The sequence below is a fragment of the Triticum aestivum genome, chromosome 4D, assembly GCF_018294505.1.
Source record: "Triticum aestivum cultivar Chinese Spring chromosome 4D, IWGSC CS RefSeq v2.1, whole genome shotgun sequence".
NCBI classification, from domain to species: Eukaryota; Viridiplantae; Streptophyta; class Magnoliopsida; order Poales; family Poaceae; genus Triticum; species Triticum aestivum.
Window position 1 is genome coordinate 271,532,979 of NC_057805.1, and position 19,333 is coordinate 271,552,311.

Sequence of the window (19,333 nt, forward strand, 5' to 3'; positions counted from 1 at the left end):
CAGCCATCCCCCATCCGGCGCGGCACTGTAGCCATGTTGGCCTCGATGTCACCCACGACAGGTGCCAGTACGGCACGCGGGCGGCGGGCCCCTTTTCCAGAGAGACATCTGAAGACGGCCCGGCCTCCTCTAGTCGGCCAGGGATGTGGCCGGCTCCCAATAGCCGGCTACCTCCCTCCCTGGAAGCATGCGCCCCATTAAGGAGACAAGACGAGGTAAGGCTACAGTGAGGGCTCGCAAGGGGGCGACACTGTAGCCATGCTTACCTCGACAAAGCCCTCGTCATCAGAGGCGAGGCAATAGTAACCAGCCGCCGACAGAGCCCCCAAGCGGTGGGGCCGGTGTGCCGGCCAAGAAGCCGGCCGCCAACGGGACCCACCAGTAGGCGGGCCCCAATGGCCGGCGGAGAAGCCGGCTAGCATAGACACTGACGGCTGGGACCCGTGCCCAGCCGGATTACCATTGTACCCTTGGGGGGTAGGCCTATATAAACCCCCCAGGACACCCATACAAAGGGTTGATCTCATAGAGTTTCACACACCACATAGAGAGAAAAGGAGAGCTAGCCTTGCCCTTCTTCTTCCTCTAGCCAGACAGCTCGAGGAGCACTTGTAGCTACTCGTATTGATCTAGTGATCATGCGGAGACCCCGCAGAGCAGGACTAGGGGTTTCATCTCCACGGAGAGCCCCGAACCTGGTTAAGATCCGCCGGCGTGCATGTCTTCGCCTCATCCCGTTTCCAGGCACCGGCGACGTCTTACTGGCTCCCACAATGATAAGCCACCAGTTGGCATATGTTGCACCTACCACCCGACACCTCCTGAGCCGCCAGAATGCTCCACAAGTGGCGCTGGAAGGTGGCAGCCGCGTTCGGCAGGCCAAATGGCATGCGAACATAGCTGTGAGGTGGACCCTCGCACCGTCCAATGCGCGAAGGCCAGAAACGTCCCTGAGATGCGGCCCTATTGAGCCCTGGAATGTCGACGTAGACCGTAGCCCGCCGTCCTCGCCAGGATGTGGAGCTGCGCCGGGTGGTGGGCGGCGGTCGCCGCGTATGGTCCTTGCCTCTTGAAGCTCGTGGGTCACCTTGGTGATGAACTCCTGAGCACTAAGCGCTCCATGCCTTGTGCCCTGTTGAGGGGAACGTGTGGTGAAGCATGCCTCCACATGGTGCCCGAGCACCTCCCTCATGACGTTGGCTAAGTCAGAGGCCCTCCAAAAGAGAGCCCCTGAGCCTAGCCTGAGGAGGGCACCGGGCGCGCCTTCCTATGTGAGGGAGGGAGGCGCCCCGGCTGCGGGTGCAGATCCTGAGGTGGTACTGCTGGAAACGCCTCTCTCCTGAGGCCCTTGGCAGAGTAGCTGTTTCTTCTTCTTGGGGATGGCCTCAGGAGGGTACAGGGTGCCTTCGTTGTCGGGGTCTTCGGCCGCTGCAGCTTGGTAAGCGCGCTTGAGGGAACACACCGCATCCTTTCTTCACAGGGGAACGTGATGATGCCACCGCTCCCTGGCATCTTGAGAACGTTGTAGCCGTGGTGGGTCACTGCCATAAACTTGGCCAAGGCTGGATACCCAAGGATGGCGTTGTACGGCAGGCGGATGTGGGTGACGTCGAAGTCAATGAGCTTGGTGCGGTAGTTGTCGCGCTAGCTGAACGTGACAAGGAGGCGGACCTGCCCTATCAGGGTGGTGGAGCCGTCAGTTACTCCTGAGAAAGGCTTGGTAGGCTGTAGCTGATCGTATGGCACTTGGAGGCTGTCGAATGTCTCGACGGACAACACACTGAGCCCTGCGCCTTGATGCGGAGGCAGTGGAGGCGCTCCGTGGGCTATGTCGCCCGTAGCTGGAGGTGGGCGTGGTAGTGAGAGGGACGGCGCAGGAGAGCCCCCAGCGGCGCTGACGAGCTCATCGATGCGGTCCAGCGAATCGTCGTAGAGGTCATCGACCGGGCGGTAGCACAGGAGCTCACGTGCCATGAGCAGCGCGGCCTACGCGTCCGAGGACGCACGACGAGCATGGGACGACAAGCCGGCCGGAGTCAGCGACGGGGTGGCGGTGCATCCATCCCACTGCACGGAAGGGTGCAGCGATGAATCTTACTGCTCATTCCCTGCCGGGCCAGTTGCGGCGTTGGCAGCGGGTGATGGAGAACGGCGGGGAGGTCTGCCAACAGGCGCTGCCTGAGAGACGCGGGCAGCAAGGGCGGCACGGCGCTCAGCGCGGGCTTGGCGAGCGTCGGCCATGGGTACGGTGGAGCAGTGGAGTGTGGATCGACAGAAGAAAGGCTTCAGCGCACCCCTACCTGGTGTGCCAAATGTCGGATTACGGGTTCCGGCAAATCCTTGAGGTTGGAACACTGGGGTGCGCGCGAAGATCTATCTCTTCCTAACTCGCTCTCGCAACGATCCCAAGGCCTAGTTCGCCAAACCCAAGGAACAAGAGACACGAGAGTTTATACTGGTTCGGGCCACCGTTGTGGTGTAATACCCTACCCCAGTGTGGTGTGGTGGATTGCCTGGTAGGCTAAGGATGAACAAGTACAAGGTGGGAACAGCCTCCTAAGGACAGGTGTTCTTGAGCTCGATGAGCTGGTGTGGGTGAGAGCGGTCCGAATGATCCTCCCTTTGCCACGGTGGTGGCTAGTCCTAATTATAGAGGCCCTGGTCCTCTTCCCAAATGTTAGGCGGGAAGGGATCCCACAACAACCAATTTTGAAGGGAGACAACTAGTACAAATTATCCTGACAAAAGGTGGTCTTCGCCTGCCAAAGGCTTTGGAGGTGATGCCGCGGTGACCTCCGTCCTGCCGTCCTGCTGGTCTTGGTCCTATTACACCGATATGCATACCTTTGCCTGATGCCTCGGGACTCCTCGCCTGCGCCTGCCTCTTTAGCACCAAAGAGGAAACTGGTACTCTGCACCCTCCTGGCTTCGGTCGTCACGACTCACGTCACGGGAACCTCGCGAGGTGCCCCTTGCATAGATATCTCCGCTCCTCGGGAGCCAGCCTAGCGAGGCCGCCCCTGAGAAGGCCTTGGTGACGTCCGCCTCGCGAGGCTTGGCCCCTCGCAAGGGTCTTGAGTAGTTGCTGCTGAAGGTGGGCCGTAACGGGCCGTTAGTGGAGCCACGCCCTGGGCCGCAGGCAGGCAAGTCTGGGTACCCCCGTTCCCAGGACGCCGACAATATGGATCTCCAAGAGACCATTGTATTGAGAATCAAATGAGAGAGAGGAAGCCATCTAGCTACTAACTACAGATCCATAGGTCTACAAAGAACTACTCACGCATCATCCAAGAGACACCAATAAAAGTGGTGATCCCCTCTGTGATGGTGTCCAGATTGGATCTGGTGGTTCTGGACTCTGCGGCGGCTGGAATTGATTTTCTTCGACTCCCCTAGGGTTTCTGGAATATTAGGGTATTTATAGAGCAAAGAGGCGGTCCGGGGGGCACCCGAGGTGGGCACAACCCACCAGGGAGCGCCTGGGCCTCCTGGCGCGCCCTGGTGGGTTGTGCTCCCCTCGGAGCACCCTTAGGCGCTGCCTTGGCCCATTCTGTGTCTTTTGGTCCATAAAAAATCTACGTGAAGTTTCGTTGCATTTGGACTCTGTTTGGTATTGATTTCGTGCGATGTAAAAAACATGCAGAAAACAACAACTTGCACTTGGCACTACGTCAATAGGTTAGTACCAAAAATGATATAAGATGACTATAAAATGATTATAAAACATCCAAGATTGATAATATAACCGCATGGAACAATAAAAAATTATAGATAAGTTGGAGCCGTATCACACTGCTCCCTTTGGCGAAGTTGGGGCGAACATTGAAGACGGTGGAATCTCCTTGCGCCCCGAGGAGGGGAGCGATGCCCCTCGTGCGTCTCGGATGCCGCCATTGCCTGCTGCTTCTCCGGAGGAGGTGCTGGCTCAAGGAGCCGGTGTCCTCCCAGAGAAGTGGTGATGAATAAAGAACAAGGGAAGACGGAGAAGGCGGGTGGTAGGGCGTTAGTTCGGAGTACGATGGCACCGACGCCTTTGTCTTGTATTGGTGACCTGCTGGCTCGACTTTCCGCTCTTCCCCTCCCTCCTGGCACCATCATCACTGGCTTCCTAGTTGCCGGGGAGGGGGTCGCTCTCTTGGTGCCTTTGCCTCCTCCACCAGTCTTCCAGCTAAGCTCCGACGGTTCTCACTGGTCCTGGAGGCAGTGACCAGGGCACCACCGAGCTTCTCCCTCCGCTCCTCTCCTTCGCAGCCTCGCCACTCCCAATCTTGCCAGGCTGCGCCCAGCAAGCCCCTGAAGGGATCGGGTCGGGCGTCTGCTCAGGCACTCCTTCTGCCCTCTTCACCTCCCACCGCGGTACCCGGGAGAAGAAGGACCTGAAAGGGGGATTACGGGGCACTTATCTATATTCAATGTAAAATGTGTAGGCGCTTGCCAAACTTTAGTTTAAATTATGTAATCTTCTTTACCCATGTTTGTGTTCTGTAAGATCTTTACTTGTTAATCAGCATATTAATGAAAAAGACATACCTTGTTGGTATTTGTGAATGTAACATGTCCATGGAAAGGTGAAATGCCTCTATACATTCAAGTAAACAAGTTTCCCCCGGCAGGCTATCCTATCGGTACCCTTAGTTCGCTGCCGCGGAGCTAGGCCACTGCAACCATCCTGACCGAAGCAACATTCGACTCTAGGGATGGGAGCACCTCAGCTTCGAAGGTGGTGAGGTTTTCATATGCACAAGTCTCTACATACGTAACAAGTATGGATAAGAGAGAGAATTTATCTGTTTGGCTTGCCGGGGATCGCAATGTAGGCTCTTCTTCTCTTCTCTTCTTTGGGACCAAGTCCACGGTAAGAGCCTGTAGTTTAGTGCAGATGAAAATGATGCCACATGCGATCTTATCTACTTGAACATGCTATGCTCATGATATGCTTATGCATGCACACAATTTGTTGGTGGCCCCCAGCGCTTCATTTATTTCTCTGTTGCTCATGGTCTATGCCTTGCTTTGTACGAGGGGTTACATGCAATATCGGCAAGGCCTGTACAAAAGGGTGGCTGCCGGGCAGGGCCCGACAGCCGCGCTTTACGGGTAGAACTTACGGAGATGCTCAATGTTCCATGAGTTTTGCAATTGAATGATGAGGGAGTCCTGGACTAAGGGGTCCTCGGGCGTCTGGCCTATTATCTCTGGGCCGGACTGATGGGCCGTGAAGACATGAAGACCGAAGATTATACCCGTGTCCAGATTGGACTCTCCTTGGCGTGGAAAGCAAGCTTGGTGAGCAACTATGAAGATTCCTTCCTATGTAACCGACTCTATGTAACCCTAGATCCCCCCGGTGTCTATATAAACCGGAGGGTGTAGTCCGGATAGGATACATTCATTGGCATAGTCATACAGGCTAGGCTTTTAGGGTTTAGCCATTACGATCTCATGGTAGATCAACTCTTGTAATACTCATATTCATCAAGATCAATCAAGCAGGAAGTAGGGTATTACCTCCATAGAGAGGGCCCGAACCTGGGTAAACATCGTGTCCCCCGTCTCCTGTTACCATCGATCCTAGACGCACAGTTCAGGACCCCCTACCCGAGATCCGCCGGTTTCGACACCGACATTGGTGCTTTCATTGAGAGTTCCACTATGCCGTCGATGAAAGGCTCGATGGCTCTCCTTGTCCTTAAAGACAACATCACCTTCGGGGAAGCTCTGGCCCCAGGCCAAACCCTCCGGCTGGGTGGCTTTACTATGATCGCTCGTTCAGCCGTTGAGCCGACGATGACCTCTCGGGCCATCAAAAACCCCCTTCGCATCAACTCCGAGCACTCCAAGCAGATGGATCCGGAGAGTTTTCGTCTTTGAACAAACTCCTAGATCGCATCGCCGCTTTGGGAATCACCACAGACTACGATCGGATCGGGCCTAAAACCGATCAAGGAGAAATCAAGGCCCTACCGGTCACCCACCAGATTGCGGTAGTCATGGAGCAGGACGGCAAGTCTTCTTCTATATCGAAGACGGACTATGTTCGGGTCGCCGTTCAGGAAGAGCCGGATACTCACTCCCGAAAGGACGCGACCAGCCCTCCGAACATAGCATCGGACGACGGTCCTAAACAATCAGAAGATATTCCGGAACCTGGACTGTTAAGCCCGGAAGGTCGTGAGACTCCGGATACCCGGTCAGGTCGGGGTTCGGATTTAATTCCACCCACCCACCCAGACATAGACGCTCTCATGAGCATAAAACAACAGTCTCAGGAAACGGTCCACCACTTTTGGGCCATATTCCTCCTTGTCAAGGACAAGGTAAAGGATTGCCATGATGAGGACGCAATATCAGCGTTCTGCAACAATTGCGCGGACGAAGGAATCCTCAACGCCATCAATCGCCGCCGCATACTGAAATTCGCTGACTTAGCAACCATCGTACAAAAGTACAGCGCGATGGAGAGCTCCTGGAAAACTCAGGCAGCTCGTTGGGAGCCATCGGTCCCAATTCAACTCCCCCTACAGGCAAAGAGGGCGCACCCCCATGGCACGCCCAATCCAATAGTCAAGAAACATAAAACCACTATGCGCCACGGCACCGTTCTGGAGGGGTGGCTCGATGGCCCATGCAAAATACATACAACACGAGACACCGTGGCAACCCACAGCCTTAGAGTATGTTGGATTCTACGGCAGGTAGCCAAGAGCGGCGAAGAGATCCTTATCAAGGATGCCCCAGAATAGCACCCCCCAGAAGACGACGACACCAGAGTATTGACGGTCTTCGACACATTCGCGTCAAACAACAAACGCAAAAGGGCACTTCGCGACCTTGCAGAAGTCTACCAAATTGCTGCAATAAACCCTTGGAACGACACGACTATAACATTTAATGCCGGTGACGAACCAAAGTACAGAACAGTTCGAGTGCCAGCCGCGTTAGTCCTCAGTCCCATCGTGGACGGGTTTCGGCTTACCAAGATCCTCATGGACGGCGGCAGCGGACTAAACCTCATTGATGAGGACACACTCCATAAAATGGAAATAGACAGGAGCCGCATCAAGCAAAGTAGCACAACCTTCCGAGGAATTATTCCCAGTCGGGAGATGCGATGTGCGGGCAAGATCACACTGGACGTAGTATTCGGCACGCCGGAGAACTATCGGTCCAAAGAAATAACTTTCCAAGTGGCCCCTTCCAGCAGCGGATACCACACCCTGTTGGGGCGGGATGCCTTTACACACTTCCAAGCTATCCCTGGCCCTGGAGGCGCTATCCGAAGCCCTCGCAGCCGAAGAATTAACCGCACTATGCCCCACGATGGACAGGAACGATGTGATCCTCGACAAACGCCCCAAATCCACCTCCTTCAAACCAGCAGAAGACATAGTCAAATTCCAGGTCCACCCAACGGACCCCAAGAAGACAGCATCCATCGGAGCGCAACTAAACCCAACAGTCGACGCTGCATTACGAGAGTTCCTGCGCAAAAACGGGGACATATTTGCCAGGCACCCTTCAGATATGCCAGGGATCCCACAGAAGCTGGCCGAACATAGCCTCAATATTTTAAAGGGATTCAAACCGGTCAAGCAAACACTGCGACGCTTTTCCGAACCCAAGCGACAAGCCATGGAGGAGGAGCTGGCCAAGCTTATCGAAGCCATATTCATTAGAGAAATCAAACATCCGGACTGGCTGGCAAACCTGGTGATGGTACCAAAGAAGGACAAATCCTGGCGCCTGTGTGTCGATTTCAAGGACCTCAACAAGGCTTGCCCCAAGGATCCCTTCCCCCTCCCCGGCATTGATCAAATCATCGATGCCACCGCATGACACGACTCACTGTGTTTCCTTGACGCATATTCCTGATACCATCAACTCAAAATGAAGGAGTCCGATCAAGCTGCAACAACATTTATTACCCCATATGGGCCATTCTGCTTCAACACCATGCCCTTTGGGCTCAAGAACGCCGACGCCACATACCAACGCATGATCCAAACATGCCTGGAGAAGTAGATCGTCATCAAAACTAGGCATGTCGAAACACTAATAGACAACTTACGTCTTACATTCGACAACCTCCGTGCATATGACATTAAGCTCAACCCGGAAAAATGTGTCTTCGGCGTCCCTGCTAGAAAACTGCTGGGCTTCATCGTTTCCAACAGAGGAATAGAAGCAAATCCAGCTAAAATCTGAGCTCTGTCACAGTTGGCTACGCCAACAGACCTCAAACAAGTCCAAAAACTAGCTGGTTGCGTGGCAGCGTTAAGTCGCTTTATCTCCAGATTAGGAGAAAAGGCACTACCACTTTATCGCCTTTTACGATGCACCGATAACTTCGAATGGACAGACGCGGCGACTACCGGACTGGAGGAAATAAAGGCCCTCCTAGCAAGCAACCCAATCCTGGCCGCACCAAACGCTGGCGAACCCATGTTGCTATACATATTGGCAACACATTAGGTGGTAAGCGCCGTGCTCGTCGTCGAACGAGAGCAGGATGGACACAAATTCCCACTTCAAAAACCAGTATACTACGTATCCACTGTTCTCACACCATGCAAATCCCGGTACCCCCATTACCAAAAGATAGCATACACGGTCTTCATGGCATCACGAAAGCTACGACACTACTTCCAGGAGTGTTCAATCACGGTGGCCTTTGAAGTACCACTGAATGACATAATAAACAACCGCGATGCCACGGGCCGGATTGCCAAATGGGATATCGAGCTACTTCCATTTGACATAACATACAAGCCCCGTCGAGCTATCAAATCCCAAGTTTTGGCAGACTTTGTCGCCGAATGGACAGAGGCGAACTCCCTAAAGAGTACGGCACATATTCCAATTGGGTTATGTATTTTGACGGCTCCAAAATGTTGGCAGGGCTGGGAGCGGGCGCCGTATTAACGTCCCCCACTGGAGATGTCGTCCAGTATGTACTCCAAATATTATACACAGACTCCAACAACGCAGCCGAATACTAGGCCCTATTGCACGGTCTTCGGATGGCCGTATCCATGGGCATACAACGCCTGGAGGTGCGCGGGGACTCAAACCTCGCAATATCTCAAATAAACGAAGACTTTGATGCCAAAGATCCAAAGATGGCAGCTTATCGCAATGTCGTCTTACAAATGTCGGCTCGGTTCGAGGGGCTTGAATTTTATCACGTCGCCCGAGAAAGTAACCAGGCAGCGGACGTCCTTGCTCGCATTGGCGCTAAGCGCGACCCCGTCCCACCTAACATCTTACTGGAAAGGGTTTTTAAACCATCCGCGGTGTGGCAAGGGGAGGGCGGCAACAACAGTCCAGATTCGAACACAACCCCAGATTCCGAACACACCGATATCATCGGGGGCTCAGCCACCGAAATTACACCGTCGGCCCATCTCATTATGGCAGTCATTGCCCCATGTACCGAACCCTTCTTGGCCTACATTGATAGGAAGGAGCCTCCCGAAGACCAGAACGAGGCCCGCCGCATTGTCCGGTGCTCGAAGGCTTATAAGGTTCACGACGGAGAGCTCTACAAGAAAAGCACTACCGGAGTACTTCAAAGATGTATCTCCGAGGAGGAGGGGCGGCAGCTTTTGGCCGAAATTCACGCTGGTCTAGGCGGACACCACGCTGCAGCCCGGGCCCTTGTTAGCAAGGCCTTCCCTACAGGGTTTTATTGGCCGACGGCCCGAGCAGATGCACAAGACCTCGTCCAACACTGCGTCGGATGCCAACTCTTCGCCAACCAAAGCAACATGCCACCAACTACCTTACATACTATCCCCATCACTTGGCCTTTCGCGGTCTGGGGACTGGATATGGTCGGACCCCTTAAAGGGGGAAGCCATAAGAAAAAATATCTGCTGGTTATGGTGGACAAATTCACTAAGTGGATAGAGGCTAAACCGGTCAAAACGGCTGAGTCCGGCCCGGTGATAGACTTCATATCCGGTGTCGTGCACCGTTATGGTGTCCCACACAGCATCATCACTGACAACGGCTCTAATTTCACAGCCAACAAGGTAAAAACCTAGTGTACTAATCTGGGTATTAAACTCGATTACGCCTCCGTCTACCACCCACAAACCAACGGTTAAGTCGAATGAGCCAACGGTCTTATTATGAGCGGCATCAAGCCCAGACTAGTGCGGTCTTTGAAAGAATCAGACAAGCACTGGGTTGAGGAGCTCGACTCCATACTCTGGGGGTTGCGGACCACGCCCAACCGTACTACCGGATACACACCTTTCTTCATGGTGTATGGCGCAGAGGCCGTATTGCCCTGCGATATTATTCACGACTCACCTCGAGTGCGTATGTACGAAGAGAGAGAATCTGAGCTTGATCGGCAGGACAGCCTAGATGCCCTGGAGGAGGAACGCGATGTCGCAAAAGACTGTTCAGCATTTTACCAATAGCAGGCTCAAAGATATCAAAGCAGAGAAGTACGGGCCAAGCCGTACAACATTGGCGAACTCGTTCTACGCCTGCCGGAGAAGAAAAAGGACAAACTCAAGCCCAAATGGGAGGGTCCCTTCAGAATTGACGAAGTTCTCATCGGAGGAGCGTACCATCTTCGTGATGCATCAGGCAATCGCCTCGAGCCAAACCCCTGGAAGGCGGCCAGACTCCGAAGATTCTATGCCTAGCGCCAAATCCCTAGTTCGTCTCCTCCTCCTCAGTAGTTTCCATTAGTTTTTTTCTCTCTTTTCCGATTATTTTTTCCTTTCTCGCTTTAAAGCTTTGGTACGGGTAGACCACACACCTCTGATGCATACATCTTTAAAATATGTATGTCCATTATACTTGGGGGCTTCTTGGATAGAAGCTTTTTATTATTATCCGTCGAGCATCAAGCTCTTCACATATGAGTTCTTCCATATGTGCCTTTTCTTCGCCATTATATGCATCGGTATGACTTAAGTTTTGGCCAAGCTGGGTTGCCTGGCTCCTGTGCTTATGCCCTATGTTCCCAGTTAGTTCGGCCAGGGCATAAAGGGAGCACCTCTGCAATTGTTACTCTCGGGTCATCCGGATGTGTACCTCAGACTGGGTGAAGCCAAAAGCTAGCGTTCTTAAGGGAATATTCGGTTGGTGAATTAAAGACATTTTTGCAATTACTCCATTGTGAACCCCTAGATGTTACATACACTGTGATTCTTCCATCACAATTCGGACATGTACATTAATACATGCACACCCAGGGAAAGGAACCCTTAACGGAACTATTCTCTCTGGAAGATGTTTCTTACGATCTCAATGTAATATAACATAACTAGCAGAATACAACTTGTCTGTTCAAGCAACTATGACCCCTACGCCTAGTTTTCCAGGCATACCCCGGTCTATTCGGCCGCGAGGGTATTCGGAAGCACTCCGTACCCTCGGGTCCGGAGGTTAAAGCGAAAAAGTCTGCCATGACAAATGCTATACAATTCAGCTAGAATTACATAGGGTAAGGGAAGTACATAGTCACTTGGACTCAAACACTTCCTCCTCTATACCGTCCAACAGGCGGTCCAACTTACAATCCTGTTGGGAATATTTGGCGGCCACCTCTACTTGGTCATATACTAAACTAACATGAATTTCTTCCCCATTGGACCCTAGCGGTCCAACCCGGGCCATGTGATTCGGATCCAGCTTGGTATATCGCATTTTCACCATGGCCCAGGCCTCTCGCGCACCCTCTCGGTAGGCCGATATCTTCCATAGTCGGATATGCCACCGCGCTCCCTTGAACAGCTCTACAAGCTCCTCCATACTTCCTGGAGGGGAGGCGGATGGCCATAAGGCCTTGGCAACGCTCCACATGGCTAGCCGGGCATGCTCGTGCACTTGCGACAGGTTGTGCAGTAGATCACTGGATGATCCGGACACCTCCTCTTCAGGACGGCCCGTCAATATGCCTGCAAACATGACTATATCATTTCCATTTATCGTCGAACTAATTTAAAAATAGTTTGGACACATACTGAATATACCGCCCTGCAGCTTCTTGTTCTCCTTCACGGAATCGGCTAGCTGGGCTCGAACATCTTTCAACTCTTCACCCAATGTAGTGTTGGAATCCTGTAGCTTGTTTTTCTCGTCCCTGACACGGGTCAGCACACGCTCGCCTGTGGCGTGTAGCCTTTTCTCCTCTCTTTCTCCTTCTCGGGCGATCTTCAACTTCTCTTCAAGTTGATCAGGCGATCCTATTATGCGATCAGCAACAGTATTAGCACAGTTGATATAAGATTATTGTTCCTTGATGGAAGGGAACGTTACCGGAAGACGCCTTCTTGAAATTTTCCAGTTCGACGGTAGCAGCATTCAGATGCGCCTGACACTGCTCCAGCTCTTCGGTTAGTAGAGCATTCTTGTCGGTAAATACCCGATTGTACAACGATCCTTAAATCAGTTGTGCCAACTGCTTTTAGTCTCGGGGGCTACGGACACATGGTTATCCTTTTTTGGACAAAGAAAACTTACCTGCACATCTGTCAGATATTGCTTCGTGGCTCTTCTAAGCCCGTCTCGAGCAGCCCGGATGTATGCGTCACCCGAGCTAAAGGCATTGAAGGCCTCTTCCGAGAACTTGGGGTCTCGTAAAACAGCCCTGCAGCACCGATGATTCATGGCACTCTCTAGCTCCGAGTTCGTGACGGTCATATTTTCTGAACCCTCGACCGAAGGGCAGTCCGGCGATGTTCCTACATCGACCCCCGTCTCTCCGACAGGACCTGAATCCCGGTCGTCAGGAACACAGTCGGCCGGGTCCCCGGACATAGTCCGACGGACCCTTTTCCTGGAACTGGACAAACACACAAAGTCACAGTCAGGTGCGACCGCTGAAAAACATATTTATGGATCTGTACCTCTTCGATGAAAGCCTAGCTATGTCCTCGCCGGCCCTCCTCATTGAAGGCTGGCCCAGTGTGGGAGCCGATCTCCTCGGAATCGCCGAATGCCTCCTCTTTGGAGCACAAGACAGTACAGTGGGTAAGGTAGAATAAGAGCACTCTTTTAGAGGAGGTGTCTCTTGATTACTTACACGCGAAACGGGAAGAAGGCCAGGGTAGTCGGCGGTGATGGCCACTTCTGTGCCATCATAGCTCGTCTGGTAAAATACTCCCTCCGCGAGCACCACGAATATATCCGGATCCTCCTCAAACCTAGTATCAAGCTCCCGGTTGTGGTTCTCCGGATGTGGAGCAGGACTATGAAGTCCTTCGGTGGTCTTTCGCCAGTGCTGTCATGACAAACGGATTTGAAATTTATCAAAAGTAATCCAGAAGTGGAATGAGTAAAAACAGAGGGGTTGAGGCTTACCCAGCTGGGGGGATCATACATAGAATACCCATGTCCGGGCTTAATGCGGAGAAATTCCTCTTCCTCCCCTTTAAACAGTTCGGACAATATCTTGGCCAGGGCGGCGGGGGTATCCGGACCTTTCCGGCCACAACGGGAGGCGTCATCCTCTCCATTATAGTGCCACATTGGCAACCCTCTGTATTGTAGCGGCTGAACCCCTCACATTATGGAGGTCACCATTACCTCGATTATTGTGAGTCTGGACTGAGCGAGCATCTTTATCTTGCTCATAAGCTGACGAACTTCTGCACTGTCATCCTCTTCATGACTCCGGGGACGCCAACTGTGGCGTTTCTTCAGCGGAACGCTCGCAAATTCAGGAAGACCCTTCTGAACTGGGTCAGGAAGTGCAACGTCCTCAATGTAGAACCATTCGGAAGGCCATTCTTCAGATGCCTTCCCTAGTGTGCCGGACAGATATATTGACCCCTCGTGATTGCGCGGGACAAGACAGAACAACTTCCTCCACAGCTCAAAATGGGCCTCAATGCCCAGAAATAGTTCGCATAAGGCAACATAACCTGCGATGTGTAGAATAGAGGCAGGGGTGAAGTTGTGCAGCTGGAGGCCATAATATTCCAGAAGCACTCGGAGGAACGGATGGATTGGAAATCTGACACCTCTTAGCAGGTAGGGGACGAAACACACCCGCTCTCCCCGGATGGATTGGGGAAGCCCTCTGCCTGAGTCTCACCATTGAAGGAAGCTAGCCCCGCTCGAACAGGGACTAGATCTGCAGGAGAAAGAAATCCCTGCGTCTGCAGTTTCGCCAATTGGTTGTGGGACACAAAACACCTCTCCCGCCAGCCTTTCTCTAGGCCGGAACGGGAGGAGGAGCTGGGAATGCTGGCTATGTTGGAATGGTTTCTCCTATAAGTCTCCGGGGATTTTTCTGCGGAGTGCCGAATGGATCTAGGATCCATCTCTTTAAATAGGCGCTCTTCCTTGCCGGGGCGGGGTGCTATTTACAAAATACCTTGATCTCCCGCATTCGTTCGACACGTGGAAGACGAGGTTATTCGACGCGTAGAAGCCGAGGGGAGCGACATTGATCAACGACCGAATATATTACTTGGAGGTCATCGGAGGAGGTACCCGCCTTGCAATGCCGAGGACAAATTGTGTGCCGAACACTTCGTTATTGAAGACCGGTTCGAGGGCTAGTGAGGGAGTCCTGGACTAAGGGGTCCTCGGGCGTCCGACCTATTATCTTTGGGCCGGACTGATGGGCTGTGAAGACATGAAGACCAAAGATTATACCCGTGTCCGGATTGGACTCTCCTTGGCGTGGAAAGCAAGCTTGGCGATCAACTATGAAGATTCCTTCCTATGTAACCGACTCTATGTAACCCTAGATCCCCCCGGTGTCTATATAAACCGGAGGGTGTAGTCCGGATAGGATACATTCATTGCCATAGTCATACAGGCTAGGCTTTTAGGGTTTAGCCATTACAATCTCATGGTAGATCAACTCTTGTAATACTCATATTCATCAAGGTTAATCAAGCAGGAAGTAGGGTATTACCTCCATAGAGAGGGCCCGAAACTGGGTAAACATCGTGTCCCCCGTCTCCTGTTACCATCGATCCTAGACGCACAGTTCGGGACCCCCTACCCGAGATCCGCCGGTTTTGACACCGACAAATGCCATCTCCGGTCTCCAGACGGACTGCAGCTGGTCTGGTGACTTGTACTACCCGGTAAGGGCCTTCCCACTTTGGCGTCAACTTGTTTGTACCCTTGGTGGACTGAACGAGCCTAAGGACAAGGTCGCCTTCCCCAAGACTCCAGGCATGAATCCCGCGGCTATGGTAGCAACGCAGGGCCTGCTGGTAGCGTGAAGAACGCGTAGCAGCCCAGACACGGTTCTCCTCGAGTAGCACAACATCATCACGCCGGTGTTACTCTATCACTACTTCATCATAGGAAAGCACTCGAGGTGACCCATAAATGAATTCTATGGGGATAACTGCTTCTGCCCCATAGACTAGGGAGAAGGGAGTTTGCCCGGTAGCTCGATTTGGTGTCGTTCTGAGGGACCAAAGAACCACCGACAGCTCGTCAATCCATCACCTGCCACACTTCTGTAGCTTATCAAATTTCCTTGTCTCGAGTCCTTGCAACACTTCAGCATTCACCCTCTCTGCTTGCTCGTTGCTCCTTGGATGAGCAACAGAGGCGAATGAGATTTTTCTTCCGAGGGCACGAATGTATTGCATGAAGGCTATCGGATTACGGGTTCTGACAAAACACTTGAGGTTCGAACTTTGGGGTGCGCACGAAGATCTCTCTCCCCTAGCTCACACTCTCACCATGATCTCAAGGCCTAGCTCGCCGAACCCAAGGAACAAGGGACACAAGAGTTTATACTAGTTCGGGCCACCGATGTGGTGTAATACCCTACTTTAGTGTGGTGTGGTGGATTGCCTTGCAGGCTGGGGATGAACAAGTACAAGGGAAGAACAACCTCCTGAGGAGAGGTGTTCTTGAGCTCGGTGAGCTTGTGCATGTCAGGATGGAATGGATCCGATCCAACATCAGTTGACTCCTATGGTGGTGGCTAGTCCTGTTTATAGAGGCCTTGATCCTCTTCCCAAATGTTTAGGCGGGAAGGGATCCCACAACGGCCAATTTGAAGGGGGGCAGCTAGTACAAGCTATCCTGACAAAAGGTGGTCTTCGCCTGCCAAAGGCTCTGGTGGTGACGACGTCGTGGGCTCGGCGATGACCTCCGTCCTGCCGTCCTGCTAGTCTTGGTCTCGTTGCACCGATATGGAAACCTTTGCCTCATGCCTTGGGACTCCTCGCCTGCACCTGCCCCTTTAGCACCAAAGGGGCAACCAGTACTCTGCGCCTGCTGGCACCCGCCTGGTGCGCACCTGGCCTTGGTCGTCGTGGCTCACATCACGGAAACCTCGCGAGGTGCCCCTTGCCTTGATCTCTCCGCTCCTCGCGAGCCAGCCTATTGAGGCTGCTCCCGAGGAGGTTTTGTGTCGTCCGCCTCACGAGGCTTGGGCCCTCGCGAGGGTCTTGAGTGTTTGCTGATGAAGATGGGGCGTACCAGGCTGTTAGTCGAGCCATGCCGTGGGGCGCAGGCAGGCAAGTCTGGGGAGCCCCGTTCCCAGAATGCCGAGAGTAGCCCCCGGGCCAAAGGCGCGCTCGGTCTTGGCTTCGAGGCGAAGCCAAGGGGCATGTGTGGAGCGTCGTGGGCCCCAAGCACCTGCTACCTTGATTGATGCATGGCGATTGATGGGACGTGGGCGTCTCCGCTTCCCCACGCTGCCTCGGCAACTGCCCGACTTGACGAGTCCCTGGTGCATGCAGAAAAGCCATCATTACCTGCGATCATGGGGGTCGTCGGTTGGCCTCCTCCTGCTATAAATGGGGAGGGGGCGGAGCCCCCGCTGCCCATCTCTTCCTCCGTTCCGCCTGCTTCTTCTTCTTCTTCCTTGCTTCACCGCTTGGCGGTGACACCCATGGCTCCAATACGGAGATTCTCTGCTGCCGAGAAGGGAAAAACCCCCCGCGATGAGTTGGGGCCTCTCCCACCAAAGAAGAGGCTGGCCCGCTCCCGAGGAGTTGTCGTGGGGCGAGAGGTGAGGAGGCCCTGGTATGAGCGAGCTCCTCCTGGTTATCCGCTGCCCCGGTACGCCCAGGCGCAAGGCACCGGAGAGGGAGGAAGTGGCTCGCACCGCTCGCGCCATGGCCGCGGTAGACATGTTGTGGCGGTGCGCTCCACCGCCCCAAGGAGCCATGGCGAGGGCTCCTCGCGTGAACTCGTGGTGTGGGCGGCGATGCGACCGCGTACGTGGATCCGGTTCCCGCCATTCTTCGCTGCAGAGATGCCCCCGAGGGGGCCACTCGAGCTATGGCTGCAGCACGCTGAGTGCAGCACCCCGGCGACGGGAGCAGAGGTCGAGGTCGTCTCCCCTGGCAAGATCTTCATGACCCGTGGATGGGGTGAGGTCACCCGCGTCTGCCGCATGGAGGGTGCCCTTGCCATCCATTTCGAGTATGACGGCGCCTCCACGCTCTTCTTCAAGGTCTTTGATGAGGAAGGCCGCTGGCTGGAGTGCTGCTCAGGAGGGAGCCGCCAGGCCGGCGCGGCGGCCGGTGCTGGCCCCGCCATTGGCCCTGCTGGCAGTCCCTCCAGCAGCAGTGATGGTGCCTGGGAGTCCAGCAGTTCTCCTGAGCCTGACGAGACCCCGGAGATGAGTGATGACATCTACGTGCCCCCGAGCTCCCGCCGTGCCTGGAGCGCAGCAGCAGCGTCCGCTCGTCGTCCCCACTGATCTGGATTTGGTTGGCGTCGGTCTCCGGTGGCCCACTATTGATGATGGCGTCGGTGGCGACGCCCGTAGATGCGGCTCCCGATAGTCTTCTCCTTTTGTTCCATGCGAGGAATCGAGACAAACCCCACGGGGGTGTGTAAAGAATATGTAGTGCCTTTTGTGTCAATATCACCCCTATTATGAAAACTTATGTTCGCGCGTCTTGCTCCGGCTTGGTTCCCCCTTTCCATCCTTGCGGCAGCCTGGCGCTCTACGCTGACAGGCCCCGGTCCTTAGGCAGGCTTCAGCCGTCGCCGGTATGCCAGGTCATGATGCTGTGGTCATGGCCAGGAGCTGAGCGGTCTGAGGTCCGATAAGAGCCCCTGAGGTGCGATGCTCAGGTGGTCCCCCTTAGCGTGCAAGCGACTCCCTGAAGGCGGGAAATCTAGGTGGTGTTACCATAGCAAGGCTGCATGAGCTAGGAATTCTATGTCTCAGCGTCGGGCTGGCTCGAATGCGTGACTTATCTTTAGCGATCCTGGGTCGAGTCCTTGTGCCGCGTCCGGCTCGTGCGGTGGTGTTCGTACTATAGGTCAGGCTCACGTTAGATCCCTCCCGAGTGCCATGCGTTCTCGGGTCCCGACCCTTGAGCAAGGCTTAGCCGCCACTGGTATGCCAGGTCATGATGTCGTGGTCAAGGCTAGGGGGTGAGGGCTAGAGAGTCATTAAGACCTTCTGAGGTGCGATGCTCAGGAGCCCCCCTTTCACACGCAAGCAAATGGCAGGAGAGAAGGAACGAGCTGACGGGGCCACCAGTAGCTAGCGCTCCAGATATTCTTGCGAGTTAGATGGAGAGGGAATATAGCCTTTGATCGTGTTGGTTACCCAGCTGCTAATTGTTCCACAAGAAGACGAAGGCACTGAGGATCTGATGAGGTGACGTGCATGGAGCGGGCCACGAGCTAGAGCTCGATCTCTCAGGTTTATCAGCATTGCAGGGACAGACCCGAGCACAAGCGCCGTGCCGATATGTGGAGCTCTCGCCGCGGGGTAAATAGGAGATCGGTCAGCAACGCGGGATGCCGTGAGGTGCAATCAGGCAAGTGATAATCGTAGGGAAACCACGCAAGGAGATCAGCTATTTTAAATAGATGCAAGAACGATACATGCCACTGGGAAGGACCCGAGTGGCCTGGGAATGATGCAGCCTGAGGGGCGCCCCCAATAGAGTAAGCTAAAGATGCAAAAATGATACATGCCGCAGGGAGGGCCCTTGCGACCTGGGAATGGTGCAGCCCGAGGGGCGCTCCCAGCTAAGTAAACCGGAAAATGTCACCTGGTACCGTTATCGAAGGTGTGTTGGGGCAGCTGAAGGCGCGCACTGAAGGAGTCGCTCCTCACGGACCACAAGGGTCCTGAGCCTCGGGAGGCTCTGGGGGCTCAGGCGGTTCCTTGAGGACCGTCTCCATCTCCGCCAGTACTGCGTGATGCCTCGCCTCCTGAGCCGCCAGGATGCTCCGTAAGCGGCGCTGGAAGGTGACAGCTACGTCCGGCAGGCCAAACGGCATGCGAACATAGCTGTGAGGTGGACCCTTGCACCGACCAAAGCGCGAAGGCCAGATGTGCTCCTGAGATGCGGCCCTGTTGAGCCCTGGGATGTCGATGCAGATGCGTAGCCCACCGTCCTCACCAGGA